General features: G+C 40.9%; 1 protein-coding gene across 5 annotated transcripts in view; it reads right to left on the bottom strand.

Moving 5' to 3' along the window:
• GTDC1 (glycosyltransferase like domain containing 1) overlaps positions 1 to 27,672 on the bottom strand; it is a 283,440-nt gene that overhangs the window by 201,398 nt on the left and 54,370 nt on the right. The window contains exon 1 of one of the 5 annotated variants that reach the window (XM_084642668.1): positions 14,661 to 14,767. The exons of the other annotated variants lie outside the window; for them this stretch is intronic. The gene's annotated coding sequence lies outside the window, so the exon portion shown is untranslated. Of the gene's footprint in view, positions 1 to 14,660; positions 14,768 to 27,672 lie in introns of those variants that run through there. 5 annotated transcript variants of the gene reach the window in all.

Genomic DNA, 27,672 nt, shown 5'->3' on the forward strand with positions numbered 1-27,672 from the left:
ACTGAAGGCTGGGATCATCACTAAAATGACATTTGCAGACCTTAGAGGAGATGCAAACTGCATTACTCTTGAATACTCCAAAATGGCTGAAACAGAACAATACTGTAGTCTTAAGGAAGCTATCACACTTTCACCCACAGGGCTGCTGACACACAGGAAGCAAAACACATGGCCCAAAATTAAGGGAAAGGTGAAAACCCTGTGACTATTGCTCATTTGTTTCATGAGTCACGTTTTGGGGTGGTGAAAAGCTGCTCTGTAGAAGCTTAGGGATACTCCACTGAACAAAAATGTTAAAAACAAAACCATGATTAGGTATTTACCAGCAGTGTCTGCTGCTCTGATAACTTCCACTTCAGAACATACTATCAGGGGCTGAGTAACACTGGGTATGATTACTTTATTTGTTTGTGTTTCAGACCAATGTTATATATTGTATGACTATACTGAGCACCCAATCCCTGACCCACAGTTTCCAGTAGTCGCTGGTTGTGTCCCTAATCTTTTCAGCAACTCTGCTGGGGAGGGATGAGGGGATTCATAAATTAAAACCCTTTACCAAAATCTAAATGATAGTTCTAGTAATTAAACATAAACTGGAGTTAATGTTTAAAGTACCTACAGTAATCAAGAGTAAAAATACTTTACAAGAACGTTGCAGCTATCAAAAAACAAGCTAATGAGAAAATCCTGAAATTCAGAGAGTTAAAAGATGAAATTTAAAAGAAACCTTTTGGTCAGTACTGAATCAATGGCCCAGCATGGTCTTGGGGGCTTACGGTGCTGCTGGAGTTGCCATTTTGCAGATGAAACATAAAGCTAGATTATTCACCTTTGCTAAAGAACAAAGTGTTAGGAAATAAATATTTTCACACAGGAAAGGGAAAAAAACAAATGAAAAGGATTGGAGGGAAGCATTTTGCAAATTTAACTCAGAAGGAAAGAGGGTACATGAAATGTCTGATAAATTCCACTACATCACTCATTAAAAAGAGTCGAGGTTAATGTTAATTTACAGGCTACTCGAGGTAGTATAGTAGTTTGTTCATAAAACATCTGATCAAATTTCCTCATCAGACTAGTTATGAAACCATTTTGTCACCTAGTTTAGCTGAATCAACAATGTTCCCTTTGGTTTTATTTAGAATACTTTGCAACCGTTTTCTTTATGTTCCTTTCTGTGATAGATAAAGAATAAGGCAAAAATTGTTTCAGTTCTCAGGTTTCCTTCTGGTCTAAGATTACTGACAATTAGATTATTCTATACTTGTCTTACTACCTTTAGACTTTTTCATAAAACAAAATGCTATGCAAATATTAAAATAAACCCTTTTAGTGTGCTTCTGACTGAAAATCTCAATTCAAACGTCGATTCTGCCTTAATTGTCTGCTGGGTAGCTGAGGCTATTTGATTCTTGATACTCTGTGTACCTGGTGTGTGTAGATCCCACTTTGTAAGGATTCAGAAGCAAGGATGAAAAATCAAAAAGAGCAGTCAATTTTTGAAAGATGATATGATACATAAAGGGTTTTTGCACAAACTGCCTAGAATGGGGAAAACCCCACGACAAATCAAGAAAGCATCAAAGGATCACTCACCAACATTTGTAGAATTCTGCTTTCATGTGCTTTACGTACTTTACAGTTACATATATTAAACACAGATTAATAACAAAACAATCTAGAAACCTATACTTGGTGTTTTTTAAAGGTGCTACTAAAACAGAAAATATTAAATAAAAAGAGACAGACAATGCAATTAGCCCCTTCAGTGAAAAATTATATAATTTAGGAATGATGGAAAACCCAGCCAAGTAATCTTATGTTTTAAAAATATATGATGATAATGTATTGTAAATCACATTATTTTAAAAATAACTTGTAATTTTTTGTAAATTTAAAAAGCCACAATGGACGTCGGATGAAGACATTTACCTCATATTTTGCATACAAGGTTTCCAGTTTTGTTCACATATCACAGTAACATCTATTATTCTTGCTTTATTTCCCCTGACCTAGCCAAGTTAAGGTAAATATATACTATGTACTCCTTAGGTCTTGAAAAGCCACTGATGATAAATGGTCTGAAAACATTTACCCTATCTGATGGAATGCAATCCTCAATTAAAAAATAAATCATTCCAGGTATTCTTTTACCCATTTCAAAGAAAACAACAAATATTAGAAAAATATATCTGCTTCCCCATTCTCATTACAGTGCTTCCTCTCTCAAGGGTGGCTCTTTGGAGCCAATAATTCTGCAAGTTACACTAATGGCTTGATTCTATTCTCAGGAGTGCCGTGCTGTGTAGCTTGAAAAATTTGCTTCACTACATGTACCATATGCAGATCCGGTAGCAGATTCTTCAGGATACATATTAATAAAAGTCTACCTACTTGCAATAAGAATTAAGTCCCAAGTGAGTGTTACATAAGCAATAACATGACTAGTGTGCAGTCATACTGGTTACTCACGCACCTTAGGTGTGTTGCGAGACATTTCTCCCCATTATTTCAACTCCCACCTCAAAAATACTGTCTCATAATAACGCTCCATATGGATACAATCAAGTCATGACTCAAGTGTCAGCAAGAGGGTGAGCATGTTGGAGAAGACTAAGTAAGGGGTCAGATACTGCCCATGCTAAATTCCTAAATGGGCAGCTAAGGATTCACCCTAAATCACTGGCTGACTTACAAGACCATGCTGCTAACGCCACACTCTCCCATTTACAATCCACCTCCAGCATGGTGCGGGAAGGAATAAGGAGATATGGCTGGAGCACACAATGCCCTTATGATCCCCAACTGACATAACAGTCTTTTAGGGCCCTTTCAAACCAGTGTAATTTAGAGCAGCCCTGATGCTACTGTAAATTATCCTGGGGGCCAAATCAGCACCTGGACAGGCCCAGAATCTGGGGGCAGAGGTAAAAAGATTTTATAAGTCACCAAGTGCTGGTATGTAAACCTGAGGACTCAGCTTTAAGTGTATCTTTCCATATATGAAATAAATGTGTTCTCTCAGCAATGACTGCAAACTTTGGGGAACAAGTACCCAGCTAGGGATCTGAACTCAGATTCCTGTGTGAGAGCACAATTAACTGCCATTAAAAACATTTGACTGCTTAGTCTGTCACGTTAAATTATCAGAACAATTGTTCACATTTTATTAAATGGAACGTGTATGGAACTGTAATCTTCTAAGGCCTGTTCAGATCCTTATAGTTAGCTATTTTGGGTTATTTTGAATTTTGTACAATTTCAAATATGGACCAACTAATCCAATGATAACTCACATTAACCCAGTGGTACACAAGATAACTGATAAGTCTCCTGGTTTCCATAAAAAATTCTGAGAACTATGAGGAACTAGAATATAAATATGTGTTTGAAAAAAACAACATGGAAGAACATATAAGCAAGAAAGTTTACACTCTTCAACCAGTTACAGAAGCAGTAACTTTATACACTTTTTGAACTCTAAGTAAACAGTTACTACAGTATTTTTTAAACCGAGGTAGGTACAGGAAACTTGTAATTTACCAGTGATTTATTAAGGAAGATATTTATTCTGTCACTTATACATAATTGTGGTTTCACAAATGTCAGCATAGCTCACAGAAGAAAGACATAATTAGCCCTCTTCATTGACGTATTCAGGCAATATACATTACAGATCATGCTTAAATATCTGTCCAACAAAATATTTTAGCAATAACCCGAAACCAAAGGAATAACTGTTAATATATTCCATAGGTACACAATTGCTATTAGTTATAGGAAATAAGGTATATGGTTTCAGTAATGATTGTCTCAACGATTATAATCCCACACGTATGAGAAATTTATTCCATCACTGTATCCACAGCACACATGGTTCAACATCTTAAAAGTCAACTGACTGCAAAAGATATAAGGTATGTAGTGTGCATTTATATATATTTACAGTCTTTGATGGTTTGAGATAAACACTGTAAGACTTAATATAGGAAAAGACTTTAAATGCTCCACATTTTAGTAGAATGGGGTTTCCCAGATCGTTGTTATAGAGGCTTTACCTTGATTCTTGTCTCCCTCCACCCTTTCTTCCAACCCCGCAACATACACACTTTAAAAGTAAGTGTTAATGCAGCATACTGAAAAAAACAATACTGAGAGAGTTTGCATTACTCACCCACTCATCTCAGTGATTCATCAGGGAAACCCCAGTAGAGATATACCTTAAAATACTACAATCATATTTTAATATCTTAACTTATATTTAAATCAGCCAAAAAGTATAGAGTGAAAAATTTCCTGTTGATCAAGTGTATACACATACAAAAGTAAGCATGCTATTGATTTATGTAGAGGAAACAAAATAAGACACAGGAATGCATTTTATTTTGAGAAACGGATAAATTGATGATTCAGCTTTATCCGAATACTGCAGTATATGGTGCCGATTTGCTGATCAGAGGTCTGCATCAGTATTAATATTACATTACTGGAGATAGCTGTAAGCAATGCTTACCCATATGGTCTGAAAACAAGAATATAATGCCAAAGACAGGCTGTGCCTCATCCAGGGTGAAGGCCAATTGCCTGGCCTTTTCACTGAACAATACATTCTGGTTCACACAATCAGACAGAATTATGCATCACATGGCCTTCTGTTGATATGATTTGTTATTTTATTTGTTCCTAGAATGCACTTGCAAACACCTGTGTTAAGGGTACCAGTATGTGGAAAAAAATGTATATGCTAAAATAGCGTATATTGGATCCCATACCTTTATTTCATCAATATCCTGAAAATGTTCTCTACCTGACCCAGATGTATATGTAAGCTCTGTTTTCTTCATATATTGACTGCTGCTTCCCAGCACAGTGAAAATAGAGGGCCTGTGGTGAAATCCTGGCCCTACTGAGAATCCCATTAACTTCAATAGGGCCAGGATTTCACCCATCAACTCTACATCAAAATCTTATTTATTTGAAGATTCACTTGCAATACAGTTAATTCAAGCTTTGTTTAAAAGACCATTAAGTTGTTCTTTGATGGAATATTTTAAAATACATTGTGTAATAGTCTGAACTATTTAAAATAAATATTAGAAAGTATCTTTCTCCATAAATAAACTTTAAAATCTGTAGTTAATTTGTAATCACTTAACTCTCTTTCTATAAATCAGACTTTTATGTGTCTTACTCTTATGCCTGTAAATGTATGGCCTCAAGTCTCTGAACCACTTTCATTCTAATGTCAAGGTTGCACACGCACTTACAGTTGAAACATTACTGACTGAAGACTCTCTACAGACTTAAAAGACTACAAGTAGTCCCACTCAGTGGTGAGCTGGAGCCAGTTCCCACTGTTTTGCTAGAACTAGTTGTTAAATTTAGAAGCCCTTTTAGAACCGGTTGTTTAACCGGCCAAAAGTGGCACCTTACGCGCCGACTCCATGGGTGCTCTGGGGCTGGAGCACCCAAGAGGAAAATTTGGTGGGCGCAAAGCACCCACCGGCAGCTCCCCACCCCACCCCTGGCCCCAGCTCACCTCTGCTCCGCCTCCTCCCCTGAACGCACCGCCCTGCTCTTCTTCTCCACCCCACGCCCAGGGAGGCGGAGGTGAGCTGGGGCGGGGGGGCACGAGGAGGGCCACCCGCGCTGCAGCAGGTAACCTGGGGGTGGGGGGGCGCAGGGGAACCGCTTCCCGCCCCAGCTCACCTCTGCCACCCTCAACCTGAGCAGGAAGCTGCCACCTGCTTCTCAGCCCTCCCCAGCTTCCCGCCGAACAGCTGATTTGCGGGAAGCCGGAGGAGGGGGTGGAGAAGCAGAGCACGGTGGCACGTTCAGGGGAGAAGGCGAAGCAGAGGTGAGGTGAGCTGGGGCCAGCCATGGGGCAGGGAGTTGCCGATGGGTGCTCTGCACCCACCAAATTCTCCCCGTGGGTGCTCCAGCCCTGGAGCACCCAGGGAGTTGGCGCCTAAGTCCCCACTTTTGATGTAATCAGTGGGGTAGCGGCCACTCCCCCTGCTCCCCCCCAGCTACGCTCCCCCACCCCTAGGAGCCAGAGGGACCTGCCGGATGCTTCCTGGGAGCTGTCCCAGGTAAGCAGCTCCGGGACTCCCCACCTCGCCCCCTGGCAAGTGCCTCTGGCTCTTAGGGGTGCGGTGGGCACCCACTACGGTGGCCCACGAGACCCTCCTGCCCGGTTCTGGGGGCAGTCAGGGGACAGGGGAGGGGAGTGGGTGGGGCTGGGGGGGGGCGTCAAGGAACGCAGGGGGGTTGGATGGGGCAAGAGTCCAGGGAGGCGGGGGTGGGCAATGACCCCCTCGTGGGGTGAGGACGGAACCCGTTGTTAAGATTTTGGCAGCTCATCACTGGTCCCACTGAAATATTTCAAAGTAGGTTTTAAATTAAAACTCTTTATTTTAAGGTTTTATTTTAAAATAGTATTTGCTACCTTCAGGGAAGTGTTTGTGGTCAAATTAATTTAAAATATGAGTCTTGCATTCCTGACTAAGTTGGAAAGTCTATATAAGTCTATCTAACTTCTTGTGCAAGAGCATTCTTTAGATGTGAGGCACCTGCTAAGAAGGCCCAAACCCATGGTACACAGTCAGTATGAATTCCCTGTTGTCATGGCAGGTCATAGTCATGGGATGAAGTGATTGTGAAGTAACCATTGCCAAGACAATTAAATACCTTTAAGATCAAGATCAGACCCTTAAATTGGCTCTCATATTTGACAGGAAACCAGTACAATGTGCAGTAAACAGTGCTAATGTATTCTTGTGGCTCTGTGTTAGTTAAACGATGGCTGTCACATGTTGTACCATCTCGGCATATCTATCGACTCCCTTGGAGTGTACTGGAGCAGTCAACCTGCACATGTCACTATGGTCAGGCTGGCCTCCTGACCACCTGAAGATATTAAAAGGCATTTTTGACTCCAGATACCATTTGAGGATCCAATGGACAACAAAGGTCCAGGAAAACTACAATTATGGAAGCAGTATATACTTTTACAGTATAAAACTCCCATTTGTTTCTTAGTGCTTAAAAAACTGCAAAATACCAGTCAATACAATAATTCAACTTGCAGTAAGCACAATATGGGAATTAGTTTCTAACAAATGTTTGGTTGCTTCTTTCTTTCTTTCTTTTTCTTTCTTTCTTCCTAAACTACTATAGCAATATAAAAAAAGAGATTAGACCTGAAAATAAAATATGAGAAACTCAACAGATTTACAAAGTAATGTACAACAGTTCAGTATTATGTTTATAATAAATATTTCTCATTGTATATGTTCACTTGCTTTGGATGAAAAATTACTGTTCTCCACTCAAAGCCTAACTACCGTATTCGGCCTTTCCCAGAACACTACATAGGGTTTACACAAGATTGAATTCATCCATCTTCAGCCAGGCTGGAATAAGAGCCAGAGCCAGTCTATGCCTCATGTGGGGCTTCTGAGCCACTGACTGCATCTAGTTGTGGATTCCGTGACCCAGTCAAACAACTTTAAAGACAGCCTATTGGGACCAGTGTGGAGTCTCCTTGCACAGCACATAGGGGGTATTGTTGGTTTTGTTGACAGCCCTATTGTGAAGTTTAGGTGGTGTGAAAGACCTTGAGCAGGCCACCACACCTTGGGGAATTCTACTCTTTATGTATTCTCACTCATGTTTTCATACAAACACTGTTTCATACAAACCTAGCCCAGTATCCGCTGTACAGACTGCAGTCGGTTGCAGCTGGGTTCACTCACTGGGTCCTACACACTTCCCAGGAAACTGGGAATGGGCAGAGTCTAGTCACTGTTTCTATCTCAAAAAGAAAAGGAGTACTTGTGGCACCTTAGAGACTAACCAATTTATTAGAGCATAAGCTTTCGTGAGCTACAGCTCACTTCCTCAGATGCATTCCACGATATGCATCTGAGGAAGTGAGCTGTAGCTCACGAAAGCTTATGCTCTAATAAATTGGTTAGTCTCTAAGGTGCCACAAGTACTCCTTTTCTTTTTGTGAATACAGACTAACACGGCTGTTACTCTGAAACCTGTTTCTATCTCTAAGACCTTAGGGCACATTCCCAGACTCACATCTCTTGTCTGACACTATTCCTTAGGATGGCGGTTTTCAACCTTTTTTGCATTTGCGGACCCCTAAAACATTTTGAATGGAGGTGTGGATCCCTTATGAAATCTTCAACATAGTCTGTGGACCACCAGGGATACGCAGACCACAGGTTGAAAACCACTGCCTTAGGACATAGGGAACCACAACTCAGCCACTCTGGACCCTGAAATCAGTTTTTGAGACCTCTCGAGCCATCCCCCATTCACTTACACATGCTCCCCGAGAGCTCAACCCTAGTCTGTAGGCTCCACAGGGTTCTACTTTAATTCCTTGGGGAACAACATGGCAGGAATGCAAGGAATTTCTTAACCACAATGACTTTACATTTAAAAGCATGAGAGTTACACATCTTTGAAAACAAAAGTCCTGACACACACCCTCCCTTAGTCTGATCTCACCACTTCAGAGAGTCTGGGGTTCCTGAGCGCTTCAGGCTGATCAGTGACCCTCCTGCCCTTTTTCTCCTGTAAATCCTCCTTACATGTGGCAAAGGTCAGCTCCTGTACACAGATCAGTGCCTCATTCAAACAGAATCTCTGTCTTCTCACCATGTGCTCCACTGGAACGCTCCAGGACCCTTCCCCAATCATGCCTGCCCCATCTGTGGGCCCCAGTGTAGAACAAACATTGTTCCATGGGAATGGACAAGTACCTGAGAGACAATCAAAGTCAATGTCCCTAGACTACAGTCTCGATGGCTTCTCAGACTATGTCTACACTAAAGACCACAGCTGTACCAATGCAGCTGTGCCACAGTAAGATCTTGTGTAGCCGCTGATTGCCAAGGGGAGAGAACTCTCCGTCGACATAATTAAAACACCCTAACCAGTGGTGGTAGCTATGTCGACAGGAGAAGCTCTCCTGCCAACATGGCACTGTGCACACTGCCACTTATATCGGCAAAACTTGTGTTGCTTTGGCAGTTGTTTTTTCACACCCCTGAGTGACATAAGTTTTGCCGAGATAAGTGGTAGTATAGACATGGCCTCAGTGACAGTCCTTCAAGAAGGTGTCAAGCACTTTCCTGGGCTGGGCCACTGTCTGGAATGAAATCAGAATGAAATTTGCCTTAAAGCAAATTTAGATGTGTTCAACACATAAAACAAAATAGAATTCATAATTTGATACAGATATATCCCACTCTGTCACTTCTCTCGCCCCCTGCCCTCCATCAGAGATGAACAGAACACAGGTATCTACCTAATGCCCTAGGGACATTTTCATACCTCCCTCAAAGATAGAGCATCTGCTATCATGCCCTACCAAGTGCGTTCCTCTTAACATGAATCACCTCCATGTCATAATGTTGGACCTCCAGACTCCAGCTTAGTAATTTGGCATTAGACCCTTTTATTTGATGGAACCAGATGAGAGGCATTTGGTTCACCTAAACAGATATGGCAGTAGTTTTTTAAGTGTCCATGCAGTGGCGAGACACTCCTTTCAATAGCTACGTAGTTTCTTTCTCAGTGGAACAATTTTTTGCTTAAATACACAATCGGATGCTTTCCCCCCTTTGAATTAGTTTGTATAAGCACAGCATCTAGCCCAGTAGTAGTGGCATCTGTGAAAAACACAAAAGGTTTGTCAAAGTCTGGGTTTTCCAGAACTGAGTCTTTATGTAGGGCTCATTTCAGTTTACTAGAGACCCTTTGACACTTCAATTCAATCCACTTTTTCAGGTTTACTCTTTTTATACAGTGTGGTGACGGGAGAAGTCAAGAAGCAAAAGTGAAGGGCAAATCTCCTGTAATACCCCGTCATCCCAATAAAGCACTGTGTCTGTTTCCTGGTCTTGACAGCAGGCCAATTCTTAATAGCCTCTACCTTTGAAGGCTCTGGCTCAATGCAAGCGCTTCTCACTCTGTGGCTCAGAAAGACCATTTTTACTATGCCCACTTTATACTTCTCCTTTACAGTCAGTTCTGCAGTCTGAATGTGGTGCAGCACCCTCCCAAGTCTCACTAAAGATACAAACAGAATCTAGATACTCCAGGGCAAATTCCACAGACTCAACCAGTAACTGATGTACCAGATGCTGACAAGTAGCAGGGGCCTCTTCAAGGCCAAAAGGTAAAACAGGGAACTGAGAGCCACGTAGGGGTGGTAAATGCAGATTTAAGTCTGGTATCAGGGTCTAAAGGTACCTATCAATAACCCATAGTGATGTCAATTGTGGTTATCTAGGATCTCATCTGTCATAGGTACGCATCAGAAACTCTGAGGGCCTTAAGATTTGCATAATCCACACAGAATCTGGTAGTCTCATCCTTCCTGGGTACCAGCTCAATGGGTGATGTCCACAGATGGTAAGAAGGTTGAATTTCTCCCAATTCCAGCATGCCTTTGACCTCCTTTTCCAGGTTTCGAGTTACTTTCCCCCTGAAAGGAAAGCTGCTAATTGGACTCTGTCTCCCCCACTGTGGGCAGCAAGAGTCGTATGTCCAGACTTTCATACACTTGTTTGTAAGCCTTCAGACCTTTCACCTGCACTGGTTGTATAAGGCTCAGGTGTTTGTAAAGGTGCATGGAGTCCAGGGAAGTACTGGACCCTGTTTCTGTCATCAGATTTACTAGGGGATCCTCTAACTCCCCCTCCTCCTATTGCCCACCTACTGCTAGGACCAGATTCTCCATATTGAAATATGGTTTCTTCATTTTCATACGATATACTCTGTGCTGATGGGAAGGACTAGATGCCTCAACATTATCTAACTGAGCTGCTTGATTATTTTAAAGGGCCCTTTCCTGGCAATCTGGAGTTTATCCACAATCAACACCACAACTTTGTCCCTCATTCCTTATTATCTGGCACGTGTGATGCAGTCACACCAGGCCTGTCTCTCCTGGGCTTTAGCTATGTTCTCCCAGACATGACATCTGCAAGCCTGTCCTTATAAGCCAACATATACTCCACCACCAATTCCCCCTCACGAGAAGCACTGCTCTCTCATTCAGCCCTTATTAGGTCCAAGGATCCTCGCACCATCCTTCCAAAGAGTAGTTCAAAAGGAGAAAACCCTGTGGATTCTTGGGCAACTTCTCTATAAGCAAAAAATAGATAAAGTAAACATTTATCCCAATCATGTGAATGCTGATCTGCAGAGGTTTTCAGCATCATTTTAAATGTCTCAGTAAACCCCTCCTGTTGCTTTGAGGGTTGCACAGAGGGTTGCACAGAGGCCTAGAAGTGTCTGATCTTGTATTTCTCCCATAAGCCCTGGTGAAGGGCAGACATAAAACCGGTTCATTGGTCCAATGATGACATTGCTGGGCAAACTGTTGACAGAACATCAGCAACCATGTCTGCCTCACTCGAGGACAGAGCTACAGCCTTGGGTCAGCATGTAGCACAGTCTCCCATGACCAAAGTCTATTTCTTTCCTTTCCAGGTCACTTTGCTAGGGGGCCCCACAATATTCATGGCCACACCCTAAAAGGTTCTATTATAAGCAGCGGCACTGTGGCTGTTTTACACTTATCTCAGGCTTTTCCCACCCTCTAGCAGGTATCATATGTTTTGCAATAATTTTTAATTGCCTCAAAGACTCCAGGCCAGTAAGAATTCTGCAACAGTCTGTGTTTTGTGCACTGCATCCCCAGATGATATGTGTCAAGTTTAACAGCTTAAGGTTTTGGGGCACCACCATCTCCTAACATCTCAACTCTCAATCTCCCCTGAGATTCCCTATAAAGGAGTCTATTATCCCTGAGGTATCTCTGCCTGCATTCCTCAGGCAGAGTGTTTGCAGAGCTGGGGTTGGTCAAGCAGCCCTCAGCTTCTCTAAGTAGGGGTGTGACAATTAGGGTCCAGATACCCTAAGGGGAGAACAGGGGGTCTGAACCCCAAAGAATAAGCAATCCAATTAACTGGTTGTATACAAAGTTATTGTGTATAAATATAAGTCCAGTAAGGTCTTTTCTGAAAGCACATAATGTTCTAGTCATTAGGTGATATGCATACAGGTTATGGTTATGAATAGATATGTCATAACTGTAACTGTGATTCAACTACACACTTCACAGCATCACTTCATACCACACAGTGTGAAGCAATCAAGCAGAGCAGGGGCACTTCCCAGGCTAGTTGTTTACATGAAACCAACTTCAAGTACTCATCCACTGTACAGCCAGGAAGACCCAATTGTGGACCATTAAAGTTAATGGACAAACACTGAAAATGAAAAGAAAACCCCAGTCTTGGAAAATTGAGAAAGAAGGGAGTTTCCCCAACTCTGTATAACCATGAGTCATCATGCCAGGAGAAAGGGACGGGGGAAAGAGAGAGAGATAGAGAGAGAGAAACTTTTAAAAACATGCTTGAGTTTGAGGTTTCTATGCAGAAATGGAGGGCCAGCATAGTTTGCCAGCCCTCCAAGATTGTCCTGGAGTCTCCAGGAATTAAAGATTAATCTTTAATTAAAGATTATGTCACGTGAAGATTACGTCCAGGAATACGGCCAACTAAAATTGGCAACCCTAGCCAGCATCTAATCAGGGTGCTGTCTATGAAACATTGAATACCCTCTAGGGTGAGGGCATGCTGGGAAATTGCTCAGAAGCAATAGGTAATTCACATTAGAAAAGGGAATTTAGCCAATAGAGGTGTACAGCTTGAGATGGCATCTTTATGTGTATTTTCTGTGTAACTTATGTTGCTTTTCCTTACTATTTCATCTTTGAATCTATGATTTTTCTATTAAATAAACGTTTTATTTATTTTAACCCCAAGCAGGTCTCTGTTGTACAATCTGTGTTTACCAAAGTGAACTGATAATCAGGGGTAGGTTTCATTCCTTTGAGGGTGATGAACCACGGGGAAAAGTCTGAGTATCTGGTAGTTAAGAAGATGGGAAGATGGATTTGGGGGGACTTGGCATCAGAAGGGTTTGTTGAGGTCATCCTGCATGGAGTAACTGGGCTGGGAGAAACCAGGGTGAGGCCTTATGCTTCTAGGCTGGCTACTGGTGTCAGAGCCATGAGCCATAGCAGCATAGCATTAAGGCACCCTAAACTATGAAGCAGGTACTTAGCTGCTGGGACAGGAAGTATAGCCTGCTCCTCCCCATTATCCTTAGTTTTCCTAGTCTCAACTAGGATCTCATCTCCAGCAACACTCAGCTCTGACCCAGGGCACAGATTCTCACAGCACTCCTGTGTCATGGCTCTACAAAGCTCTCTGGCTCTTGCTCCTTGTACGAACCAAAGTACTGCAAGTTCTATACGACCAAGAGTCCAAATCAGTCACAAGCAGTACCTCCCTGTGTAGATATTCATATAGCTCAACATCAACCCAACGTCCTTGGGTGCCTCCATCCTACTTTATATATATATATATATATATATATATGTTAACTACAGATACATTAAGTGGAAGACCCCCTAACCTCTGCAGTGTTTTGTGCTTACTGAGAAAAATCTTATCTGGACTCACCCCATAGGTCTGAGCTAGAGTCACCTAAGCACCTGTATCCCTCCAACCCTGGACTTTTTCCTGGCCACTGCTACTAGGACAAAATGCCTTGTGGTCACCCCCTTTAGGTCTGAAATCGCCCTGTTCACAGGCTGTGCTGATGAGGCAACATCCTGGACACTATGCTAGCCTACCACGATATATTGTCACTGAGTGCTCTTGTGCCGTGTTCCCTAACAGGTAAAACTACTCAGATCCCTGGGATTTATTTTTGAGGGTTAGTTTGGGGCTGCCGCTCCTTCCAGCTTGGGTTTTCTCACTTCCCATTTCTGGGGAGCATCCATGCATCCCCTGTCCTGAGTCTCATGAATGAGTCATTCTCCCTTGGGCTTCTAACAAAGACCTGCTATCTACATACTCACCAGCCAGCTGGCCTGTGAAACAAAGGTCCCTCTGCTTCTTCTCAACTAGCCACATTTTTGGATCACGTGAGCATAAATCATAAACCTACTCCAATCCAAACAGTTCATACAACTAATCTAGGGTAGTGATCCCCAAACATCTGAACCATTTGCGAAGATTATTGCCCAGCTTAGTTACCCACCTCCATGTAAGTCATCCTCTAAGTATTTTGAGCAGCCTGAAACCTTTTTGGTTAGTTCATATTGGAGAACTAAAACTATTTTAAATTGTTTCTAGACCACACTGTCTGTCCCTTCCATTCGGCTGTAGGCATCTACAGCTTTTCTCCCAAGAAAGGAAGTTATCCGGTCCAGTTAGTTGCCTGTTCAATTCACAAGCCTGAAAAGGCTGTGAGACAAAAATCAATATCCCTTTCCCTTAAACTGGTGCAACAATTTAGCATCTATCAAGTTAGCATTTTTAATTCATAATTTCAGACATGTCCCTGTCACACACACATTTGATTATGTATCACATCTATCTATATATGTGTTTACATATACGCACAGAGGCACAATTCTGGACCAGATTCTCCACTGTGCTAAATTTCTATTTAGCACAGTGGAGGGGTGGGCCCATCAGGGAGCCAAACATGGCTTCCTGTTTCTAAGAGTGGATTTATACCTGGGCCAACTATACATTAGTGTCACTTACTTTCCTGGTTGGCCTCGCTGGCTCTAGGAATAAAGGAAATTCTCAGCTAGATCCAGCTGGTTTGTGGTCCCTCTGCATTGCCTCAACAGCTCAAAGGGGCTAGAATATGTTGTCATCAGGCCTATTTTGTGCATGTGTGCACATAGATGGGTATGGGTGCCTATAAAGTGCAAAAAGCCATATTAAAATCATTAAAGGCTTAAACTCACAAAAGTCCGCACATTCAGAATTAGCTATCGTCTCACAATTCACATAAATTCTCAGACACAGAACTCTTAGATCACTTCTATGTGCTCATGTGCAAGATTTTGGGCAGGCTTGTAAATGATACATGAGATTGCGAACTGAGCCCTAGCAACCCCTAAAGATGACACAAATTAAGGACACAATAGAATTTTAAAAGAAATGCTGCTCCATGAAGACAAGCCCAAAGTTATGGCGTAAAAATGTCCCAGTGACAATTAATCTACAGACCCCTGAGATAACAGATCACAATAGCTCTGTGATGGGATGTCCACCCCCTGGGTCCTGAACGGGTAAAACAGGCCAATTATAGGATACATCTGGAAGAGAACCAGGGACTGATAAGGCCTAATGGCTGATGAAGCCCACCTGGGGAAGGAGCTGGGCTAGCCTTATAAAGAGAGGAAGCTGGTGATAGGAGACAGTTGCAGGGAGAAACTCTGCAGTCACTCCCTAGAGAGGAGGGGAATTGGCTAGATACAAGGAGAGTTCTAGGGGGAGAATATACCCCATTACAGGCTCCTTTTGGAGTTGACACATTTTAAAAGTAACATGTTGTAAAACCTGTGCATTATACGGTGCATGCAAGTCCAGCAATCATGCTATAAATCCTTGTGAAAAAGTTGTTAATGCATGTGGACAATAGATGCACTTTAAACCTCAATATTTCAGCTGTTTTATTTTTTTGTAATATAAGAAGGCACTAATTGCCTGCATAATTTCACATTATAAATTAACTCTGTTTTTGAGTTATGGGAAAACAAAAAATGTTTAACATCCAAAATGTTACTGTTCTTTTCTTTCCAGTAGCAAATAGAATTGAATCAGAACATTTTTCTACTTAAAAGCTAAGGCTTGGTCTACACTGGCAACTTATGTCAGTCTAACTACTTTGCTCTGGGGTGTGGAAAATCCTCTCAGGAGGTGAAGCTCTCCCATCAGCGTAGGTAGTGTCTTCACTGAAGCGCTACAGCAGTGCAGCTGCGCTGCTGCAGCCTTTTAAGCGTAGACAAGCCCTAAATCATAAAATAGCAACTGTATTCTATACTGGTACTAGCAATTCTCAGTCAACAACTTTAAGGAACTTATACCTTACTAAATCATAATTGTTGGGAATCTCTTTCTTCAAAGGAGAGAAACATATCACATTTTCAGTTAATTCAAAAGCAGTTACTTCAGTGAAGAGGCAGCCATCTCACTTTGGAATATGGATCCCCAAGCAAACATGGGTCGCTTTCCCTTTAGTCAAGAGAAATTTCATTGACCAACTGACTCCCATTGCACAATAAGCAGTGATCAGAGAAGGGAATGTGGTTTCTGCATTTGTAAAAATGAATTACTTACATTAACTAAATTACCTTCTGGGGTATGGTGGGAGGGCTTAATCAATGTCTGTATACTACTCTGATAACTTCAGATGAATACGTAGCATTGTTACATTGAATTAGAAACAAATCGTTTTGGACACTAAGTCAGAAAAGGAAAAGGTCCTCCGAGGTAAGGACGCCAGAGGACAAGTAGTGTGACGGAGGAAACATGCTCAGGAAAGGAAATGGGAATTCTGCAAGTAAATTTTCTCTTGCTTCCCCTCTCAAAATATCTGAGTATATTAACCAAAGCATAAAAGGATTGGAAGTGGGTATACTGTGTAGTATTTGAGTACCGACAGATCCAATATCTTAGAAAATTGGTCAAATGTATCTTGATAAAACCCTTCATATAATAACAACTTTTTCAAAGTGCATAGTGAAGCATACAATATATCCAATAAGAGAATTACAATCTTTAGGAACTGTTTACCATCTAAGTTCCCTCTAAGCTGTTTGGCCACGCAGCAGCCTATTAAGCGCCACACAAGCACTCAGGGCTGCGGCGGGGAAAGATGCCTCTCAGCCAGCCCTGGACCTGCCGCAGCCGGGGGAGAGGTGCCCCAGCCCCAGACTTGCTGCGGCTGGGGGAGAGGCACCTCACCCCACCCCACCCAGGTGCTGCTGCAGGGAGAGAGAGCTGGAGGGAGTCCTCCAGCTGCACATGCATGGGGAAAATTCATTCTGCACATGCATGGGGAAAATTAGAGGGAATACTGCCATTAAACTCAAATATCAGGAAAGAATGATCCTTTACTACAGTGTACGTGATTAATTGTTGGTTTACACAGTACTGGGATTATATCTGCAATTCTTGCAGACTGGACATGATTTCAAGAACTTTCTTCTACAATATTGTTAATTCCTATTATCTTGATGGCTTACATTAAGTTTAAATGGATGAAAGATGCTTGATTTAGAATATCTCTGAGTGGAAAGGAAACTAATAGGTGTGGTAATGGGAGATGTAGCACTATTTTTAAACTTGACAGGAGACATATTAGTATCTACTTCCCTATTATAGAAAAGGAGTCAGTCTGGTAATAATAGGCTGACATTCTGAAATACCTTGGATATATTAGGATCTTGATGAGAAATGGGGTCTTCAGTCTATGATTTCCAGCAGTTCTGAAGTTATGATCAGTTTATGTGAAGGAATGGTAACTATACCTAGTCTGGATATGTTTGCAGATGGCGCTTGGGGGGGAAAAAAGGCTTTTTATTCTTTTTACTTTTAACTTTTCATTTGAAATATTTAAATGTATAGTTTACAGACCTCTAGTAGCCTTAATGGCTGCTATCAGGTGTTTCATCTCTATCAATGGATTTGGCTGGTGAACTTATTTCATCTGCATAAAGAGGTTTTCTTGTTTTCTCCTATTTTATCTCTATTTAGGAAAGATCTTGGAACACACCAGCTACAGCAATTACTTACTTAAGAAGTAAAAGTGTAAGCTTTATCTACAGAATCTGCACTCTTGTCATGTAATATTGATATTTTGTACTCAAGATGCCCTTTTTTCACAAAGTCTGGGAGTCAAAGTTAATGAAATTGTTCATTTTCCTTTTGGGGGCCTGAGATCTTTGGTTAGCAACTCTTAAATGACTACTAGCCAGAGAAGTGTTAGAGATGGAATCTAGTAACTTGAAATACTGTCTACATGAGGACAAGGTTTATGTCTTCTTTAAACATAATTTCAACCACATCTGTAACAGCAATAGAGAAAGGATTAATTTTATTCTCAGCCCTATGACATCTAGTAAAAATCCTAAACATGAGGATTATACACTGACAACCTAAGGAGTGGAGGAGCTTCGTCGCTGCCCTAAACACCAGAGGCATAATGGGAACATGATGATGAACTTAAGCTTCAGCAGCTAGCAGCAACATAGGAAAAAAACGTAATTATATAAGGAAGCTTAGCTTTGACATACTAATATATTCGCAAGTAAATTTCTTATTGTGGGTGAAAGTACACAAAGTACTTTGAAACAATTTGTACAGCAGACCCAACTTTACATTTTGAAAAGCAACTTTAGGTTCTTGTTGATATTTTTCAGTGGTCAGTGAAAATACAGATCTAAAAATCTATAGGGCCAGATTCTCTGGCCCAATTCAGCAGAACAAGGGAAGTGGTTGCTGGGCTAAATTCTCCCACTGGGGATTCCCCTGGCAGTAGAGAATCCCTAAAAGGCATAAAGCCAGTTTAGCTGGCTCCTATGCTGCCATCTCCCACCCAATCTTAAGGTGATAGGGAGTTATGGACCATGGCCAGGTTGTGATCTCTGGCTATCTACAGATGGAAGATGTTCCCTTGAGAATTATGACCAGCTGGGTGGAGTTAGAGCAACACTCTGATGGAATCATTGCCCAGCACAGCCAGCCAAAGAGTCAGTGAACTGGAATCAGCTCTCTTTCTACTGCACCCAATAGAAACTGGCCACAGCAGAGAATCTGAGCCTGAAAAACAGCAAGCATTGACAAGGTTCTGATAGAGTTTCCACCAATCTGACGCTTGAAAAAAAGGTTACCTACCTTTTCGTAACTGTTGTTCTTCAAGAGGTGTTACTCCTGTCCTTTCCATTTTAGGTGCGTGCACGCCCATGTGCACAGTTGTCGGAGACTTTTGCCTTAGCAGTATCTGTAGGATTGTCTGTGGCACCCTTTGGGATGCCGCACTCATGCATCGGTATAGCAGGTGCTGCTGAAAATTCCGACAGAATGGCAGGAGGGCAGGTAATGGAATGGACATGAGCAACACATTTCGAAGAACAACAGTTATGAAAAGGTAGGTAACAATTTTTTCTTCTTTGAGTGCTTGCTCATGTCGTTCTCTTCTAGGTGACTCACAAGCAGTATTCCTGGAGGTGGGCATGGAGTTCACAGTCATGTGGCTTGTAATACTGCTCCACCGAAGCGGGCGTTGTCTCAGGCTTACTGGGTAAGCACATAGTGAGACATGAATGTGTGAATGGATGACCAGGAAGCCGACTACGAGGCTTGTGCTCTAGTTGACTGGGTGGTTACAATCACTGGTGGAGGCACCTTTGCCTGATCATAGCAATATCAGATGCAGGCAGTGATCTAAGATGAAATTCTCTGGGTGGATACTTGATGACCTTTCATCCTATCTGCCACCACGATGAACAACTTGAAAAATGGTTTGGTCCTCTCAGTGTAGATGGCTAGTGCCCTCCTGACGTCCAGGGAATGCAACCTATGTTCCTCCTCAGATTTAGAGGCTTTGGGAAGAAGATTGGCAAAAATGTGTCCTGGCTCATGTGAAATTGAGAAACCACCTTGGGCAGGAAAGCTGGATGCGGCCGCAGCTTGACCTTGTCCTTGAAAAACACCGTACAGGGCGGCTCCAAGGTAAGTGCCCTAATCTCAGAAACCCTTTGGCCAGAAATTATCACCACCAGGAATGACACCTTCCAGGAGAGAAGAAGAAGGAAACAGGATGCCAAGGGAGCTCTCATGAGTCGCATGAGCACCAGATTCAGGTCCCATGGAAGAACTGGGTCCCGGACCTGGGGATAGAGTTGCTCCAGACCTTTCAAGAACCGGACCATCATGTTACGATCGAAGACCGACTTTACCCGGAACAGAGATTGAAAGGCAATATGGCAGCCGAGTGGATCTTAATTGATGAGAGAGACAAGCCCTGGAGCTTGAGATGCATAAGGTAGTCCAGGATCGACTGCAGCTATTACAAACAGCATGAATAGGCCTCCAGAACTGTTAAGAGCTCATGCTACTTAGAAATACCACTAGCACACAGACAGCGCTTAAATCGCTCTGAGATTATCATAGACACCGGCATTTACAAACACTGGGTGTGTTATAGTGACTGGATTACACAGATTTAAAAGTGCTTGGTTTATAACAGCCAAGTTACTTTTTCCACGGCAATGGTATATACAAGCACAAGGTGTGGTATAATAAAGGGCTTAAATCACTGAGAAACTTTGCCAGTTTATCAGCAGTACATATAACAGCCAAGAGTCCTTTTCTCCTTAGTAAAAGTACTCAAAAACAATGTTGGCACAACAGCAACATTTATAAAGCTCTCCAGGTGCCTTGTGACACCTACAATGTCCATCATTGGTATGGATGAAAGCTGAGATTTTTTGCTGAATGGGCTTCCATTTCACATGCTACAACAAATACATATTAGGACTGTAAGGCCTCCTTGCCAATCTCATACACAATATCACACAAACTGCAAAGGAAAAATGCAATCATAATTTAATTAAAACAATTTAATTTAATTGAAACATATTTAAATCTAATCCTTTTAATGGTTTAATAGACTTTAGGCTAGGGACAGGGTGAAGATGGTAACTTTTTCAAAATTACTTTGGTTCCGCCTCCTCTTCAAGTTGATGGAGGAAGAAGGCTGAAGATCTTTAATCCACCCCTGCCCTCAGTAATAGCTATACCTTTCTCCAGCTAAAATGGCAAAAACACTCTGTGTCATGTCACATATCATCACTTTTAAGCAGAGTCCCCACTGCCTATACCATGTTGTGTTAATGCCCCGTTGAAAGTTAAAAACAATAGCTACTCAGGCTGCCACTATCCCTCTTCTGGCAAAGCAGCAGTAAGGAATACTATTGATATAATAAAATGTCTACTGTGAAAATAGCCTGCAATTAGCTACCAATGTGTTCAGGATTATTTGCACAGATAAATGGTTTCCAGCCACCTACTTGATCCCTATTCAGTGGAATACAGAATATAAAACTAGGCAGGTCACCTAAGCAGTGACCAGGGTATGCACTGAAGGATGATAGTCTTTGATCTGCTGGAGCTATTATACCACCCTTCCACACTTGTGTTGAACCAGCAGAGACTGGCACAGCAAAGGATCATAAGGTGGTTCACCTTGTTTGGAGTAAATCTGATCCAAACAGTGGTTGTAATGTGTCTGAATAGTTGGGAGCACTTTCTTTAGCGGACATGAGGTTATTACAGACATGCTAGGATGGACACACTGTGATCAGCATGCCAAATTTCTCTAGTGTAGACAATGCCAAAGAGAGCTGGTTCAGGCTGCTGCTTCTGCTTCCAGTATCCTCCAGCAAAGAAGTGGAGTTTAAAATGAAAGCAATTCTAACCCAGCTGTTTCTACTGAACTGGAAGGAGAAGGCTCAGACACGTTCCTCAGGTGCTTTGAGTGTGTAAGGGTGAGAGAAAGAGACACTGGAGAGCCTTGATTTGAAATACCTTTTTTCCTCTGGTAAATCTCTGGGTAACTATTTTCTTAATTCTAATGGAAACATTTGATTGAGCACACTAATGGAAAATGTCTTATATTTCAATGGTTTTTTTTTTAAAAGTTCATCATAAACCACATTATAAGCACTCCAGGGTGTGTGCTTGACAGCCAATAAATGCACAGCTCCCAGTGCTGAGGCATTGGACATTAGCACATCCAAGGTGTGTATTTCTTGGCTGATAAATGCAGACATAGTCATGTGGTTTTGCTTATTTATAAACACAGCTGACATGCTGTTGACCTTTATAACATTTGCCAGGTGCCTGATGACACCTATAATGTCTGTTGACATGCCAGAAACATTTCTAAAGTTTGCCAGGTGGCTCACAACACTTGTGTCCATGGAGAGACCTTACAGCATTCCCTACTTTAAGAAATTTGACTGTCCATATTTTTTAAAATTATTCTCACTGAGACTTAAGAAGATTTACTAGTTAGCTATTAGACCACACTGGTTTTGAGTTATGAATGGGGAAAAAAATTAAGTTTTGATACGAGAAAAAACACTAATTTTGCTTTAACTCACTAACTCATTTGATTTTCTTCAAACATGTGTCTCAGCTTTTCCTCTAGCCACGGATGAAACACAAGACATTTCAATCAAAATTTCATTCAAAATGGTTATAAACAATGCTAAGGCTGAAATTTTCAGAGGTACAAGGGAGTTAGATGCCCAGCATTCTCTAAATTTCAATGAGAACTGGAAGCCTAACTCCCTAAAACACCTTTGGAAAAGGCAACCTAAATGCTTGGCGTCCAAAGCATTTCTACCCTCCAGTACTTTTGGTCCATATTGTAGATGTGGCTCTTTCGTACTTGTAAGCAGGGGCTATATTGAATAAAGCTGCAAACATCTAACAGGCTTCTTTGTGTCCTTTGGCCTCAATGCTGTAAACAAACAACAATACTTTTTTTTAAAAGAGAACTGTGAGTGCAGGAGTAAATCAAGAGAATTTCAAAATCTGCCTTGTAATGTAAATTGTCTTGTAATCTAGCATACCGATAATAAAACAAATACATTCCATAAAAGTAAAGTCACTTGACTAATGACAAACCTAAAGAAAACCCTTAATTTAAAAAAAAATAACCAACATATGTCCATGTGTGTGCAATAAAAATCCTTGTATTAGGAGTCTATTATACCCAAAACACTGGCATATTGTAAATATAAGATCACATTTCAAATAATGTATCTAGCATCTACATAAATATAGGTTGACTATTTAAAATGTGATCTTATATTTACAATATGCCAGTGTGTATGTGTGTGTATATGTATATATATATACACACAAATTCAACATATCTTTGGTGAACTTTATTACCTCTTGTTGACTTATTGTCCCACATCACCCCTAACATTACTACTTTGATCCTGACAGACAAGCTTTACAGAAAGAAAATAACTTTTTTATGGGTACACAAGAGGGAATTCCTCTTATAGAAAAGGCTATGTAAAGAATATTGATCAGTTGTCCAACTTTTGAGTATTAAATTGAGCACCTAAACTTTCTGAGAACAAAGCATCATAGCCATTTTATATATCCAAACTGCTAGATAATTATAAGAAGCAACGTGCATTCAGTAAACAAACCTAATGACTATATAACTTCTAACCCAGCATTCTTTCAGATATGTTTTTCAAAACGTGCTAAGAACAACAAAAATACTAACTTCCCCCCATTGCTTTCTAACATAAAATAGCATATTCTCCTTCACATTTTCCCTTTATTAATAATGATTTGCATTTATCCAGTTTCATCCAAGAATGCCAAAGCGCTTTACAAATATTAAATTCCATAATGCCCCTGTGAAATAGGTAGGTATTGTTTTCTCTAATTTACCCTATAAGAAACCTGATATTAAAAGTTAAGTGATTTGCCCAAAATTCCAACAGCAAGTCAGCAGCAGAGCAAAGAATGGAATGCAGTAGTGATTCTCAGTTCCCTGCCTCTACCCATTACATTAAACATCCTCTCTTTAGACTAGCCCTGGAAAATTCTATTTGCCTCAGATTAACACTTCACTTTTGGAAGATATCGGTAGATTTTCATTAACATCAATCCTCACAGAAAAGTGCAGGCAAGCAGATATTGTGCCTGGGCTGGTAAAATTTGACTTTTTTGTTTGTTTGTTTGCAAGGCTACTTTAGAGTAACAAAAAATGAAAATTTATATTCTGCTTATATTAATGCCACTCCTAATCTGGTGAGATGGTGAATACTGCTAAACTAGAAAGAACTCTGTACTACTTTAAACTGTATGAGTTATTTCTTGTATGACTGAGCTCTCTGCTTTCTCACCTTGACTTCCATGTTTCTGACCTCTCCTGGTTTGTCTCATATCCTGTAATTGCATCTTTCCCTAGTCTTTTAATGCCTCCTTACCCTCAATACTCCAGAAAATTTTGTTTTCTCTTTACTATTTCCAGTGACCTTATCTATCCCTATGCTTTCATCTACCATCTCTATGTGATGATTCCCAAATCTGCCTCTCTATCCTGAATGTTTTGCCTCCACCTTCTTTCTCTATCTCTACTGACAACTTCCCTATCCTTCCTGTTTGCCTAGCTTGTAATCTCAGTATGATCTTTGACTCCCGTCCCCTGCACTTCCATGTTCAATCTCTCCCTAAATCTTACTGCTTTTCTCTTTTTAATACTGCCGCTTCACAATTTGCCTTTTCCTTACTGTTCCAGCAGCAACACCCCATGATTATTCACTGGTCCTCTCCTGCCTTAATTACTGTAGACTCCTGCCTGGTCTAACTGTGTCTCAACTCTCCGCTACTCAGATCAGTCCAAACGCCTCTATTGAAGCCATCTCTCTTTTCTCCTGCTCCCTTCAGATCACTTCCTATCTCTTACTACATCAAATTCAAAATCTTCATCTTCATCTCTAAGGCTTGGTCTACACAGAAAACTTATATCAGAATAGCTACAATGGTCAGGGGTGTGCCACATATAGTTATGTCAACCAACCCCCCCAGGGCAAATGCTGCTATGTCAACAGAAGAGTGCTTCTTTCAGCATAGCTAATGTCATTCAGGGAGGTGGAGTACCTACACCAACAGAAAAACTCCTGTCAGGTTAGGTTGCCTCTACACAAGGGGGCTATTCACACATTGCTATGCAGACATAGCTATGCCATTATAATCTCTGTAGTGTAGACATACCATAAGGCACTAAACAATTTTGTTCTCAACTACATCTCTGCTATCATTTCCCATGCCTTCCTCTCTCATACATTTCAAAAATTTCTGTCAGAAAGAACACATTTTTCAGGGGGGAAAATTCCCCAAAATTCATCACATTTTTCAACCAGCTCTACTCCCTATGCTCTTCCTAATCCTCTCCATCAACTGTTTTCTTTGTCTACTTTTCCAAATCCTTGTTTCATGCCTTCAATGCCCTTCTGCCCAGAAAAATTCTACTGTGCTTATCTGCTAATCTGTCCTCTCCTTCAAATCCCACCTTAAAACCTACCTATTCAAGATTTCTTCCTCCTTTGGTCTCATCAGTAATGCCCACATTCTTCTCCTGATGTAATTTTGTGTTTGTCTTATTTATACTATAAGCTATTTGGACATGGAATGTGTCCTACCCATGAAGCACCGTTTGCATTTATGGCACTATGCTTTATCATAATAATACATAATTTTTGGGATGTATCTGCTACTAGCTGAAGGGCCAAAAAGCATGAATTTTCTATCTAGTTTTAAAAAAATGCTCACATCTTTTTCTGTGTGGAGATATTTACTGTGCAACTTTCTTCTCTCATAACCAACTGAAATATTTTGAATATATATATTTCTTACAAATCAAACAAGGTTGTTTCTCATTAAAATAACAGTATCAAATTTCACCGCCTTACAAATTAAGCTGGCATTACGTGCCGACTGAATGGACATGCATGTCATTCAAACTAAAGAAACAAATATTAAAAGTATAATTAGATTTAACAAGTAGAATCTGCTGCGAAAAAGTATTAGCTACTTTTTTTGAAGAAACGCTGATATTTTTGATATTTCTCAAATTTTGGAATCAGCACAAATGGCTAAATTAAGTCTTTCTTTAATCATAGATATAAGTTAGTGCATCATGTTTGCATTATCTATTGTGAAGTATACAAGTTAACTTAAATCAAATACTGTTTGCTATATGGTAAAGAAGCAGGTAGTTTCGTGAATGAGACATTAGCTGTAAGAGGTAACTCAGTGGTTTTGAGGGCTATTCTCAGCATATGGAAGTTCTAGCAAATGTTCAGTCACTGTTTTTTCTTTCAGTGCTTAGTAACGTCCTCTCAGAACTGTAGCTGGATTCTTAGATCATTAAGTGCTGCTCCTTGTGTTTCAATGCCTGTAAATTGCTCAGACCATAAGAACCAAATTCTACCCACAGATGCATACTTGGCTCCCACTAACTTCATACCACAACCAAAGTATGGTATGTAAGCGACATGCTTCTCATTTCACTGGCATGCATGACATGCCATAGTATACTGTAATTCCAAATTTACATTTGGCTGAGCAACGTCCATTCCAGGATGCTTGGCCATGCCTTGTGTTATAAAGCAAGAAAACTGTACATCTTTGATCATCTCAGAAGTGTGAAGTTTCAAAAGGCACAAAAATAATTGTTTCTTTTATTTCTCAGTTTATTCATGCTTGCAGGTGCTATTTTCATTTGAAAGTTTGGGCTGCCAGTCTGGGGAAAACTGAGCTACTTCAACTTATACCAGTGAGCATTTTGCCTTTAGTTGCCTTTACATTATTTAAACTGGGTACACTATCTTAGTAAAAGACATAACTATATCACCATTTATTACCCAGGTTTGCAATTTGGGGGAATTTTGTTGGATCTATGCCTGCTTCTGGATGTCCACAAATGATCAAAAGTGCTTTTATTTCATCTGCATTGGTGAGAAGGCTGTGTTATTTTCTTCCTGAAGCTGACCTCACTATAGTTACAATTTTTTTAGCCTCCAACACCTCCCAACTGGGTTATTGCAACGTGCTCTGCATGGTGCTATATCTGAAGATCATTTCAAAACTTCAGGCTGTGCAGAATGGGTCAGCAGACTTGTGTAGTGGGGCTTCTGACAGGTAGCACATTAGTCTCATGCTCAATTACTGTAATAGGCTTCTAGTCTGATTTCTAGGTATGATTAAAGGTGTTAATTATTACCTACAAACCCCTAAATGGTGTGTGTCTTGCCTACCACAGAACCTGCCTCAGATGAGATGTCTAAACTAACATCCTCCTAATTTAAAATGTGGGAGGCTGGCAGAGGGCATTTTCAATTAGGGGCCCTTGACTCCAGAACTCACTTTCCATTTAGGTCTAACAAAGCATGAACTTACTGGTCTTAAGAATTGCTGCGAGGCCTACCTATTCTCTCAAGATTTCAAGGGGATGGGTGGAGAAGGTTAGAAATTGTTGGTCCTGATAAATTGGGTGGGTAAGGAAATGTTGTAATATTGGTTTATGTTGTAATTTTTTAATCTGTTTTAATAGTGCACATGCACCTGGATCCTAACAGCCTATTTTATAAATAAGGAAAAATATTTAAAAACATATTTTGTAATATTAGAACATTTGAATGTGTATATTAACCCAACAAATTCCCAATTTTTGTAATTTAATAGCAGCGCAGAAGCCCCAAGGATACAGTAAGTAGCATATCAAGCAGTAGGCATGACTTTTCCGACCCAGTTTTTCATTTCACAAGTTTATTGTGGCCACTTTCAAGGACAACTAAACTTACAGCATATCAGTGTAATGATGGAATATGACATTTTGTTTCACAGACTTTCTGAGGATGAGATTTAAAATCCTATTGCCCACGGATTCAATGGTTTTCTTATACAGTACACTTTTTGTGAGGACTGGGATACATTATTCTCATCTTAGCACATGAAGATCCAGAGTGGGGCTTTGTTCCATTCTCCTAAGACCATGCATTGGGCAACATCAAAACAAAACGTGAACACAAACTTCTTAGGCATCAAGAGCACTGGGAACATCAGAAGCTAAAACTTGTGTAGGTGTATTAGCAATCCTACTACCCATCTGTCATAAATTTTAGTTGTTCCTGTACATCACCTACCGGCAGAGCTGTCT

This window comes from Lepidochelys olivacea, assembly GCF_965140295.1.
Source record: "Lepidochelys olivacea isolate rLepOli2 genome assembly, chromosome: 11".
Taxonomy (NCBI): domain Eukaryota; kingdom Metazoa; phylum Chordata; order Testudines; family Cheloniidae; genus Lepidochelys; species Lepidochelys olivacea.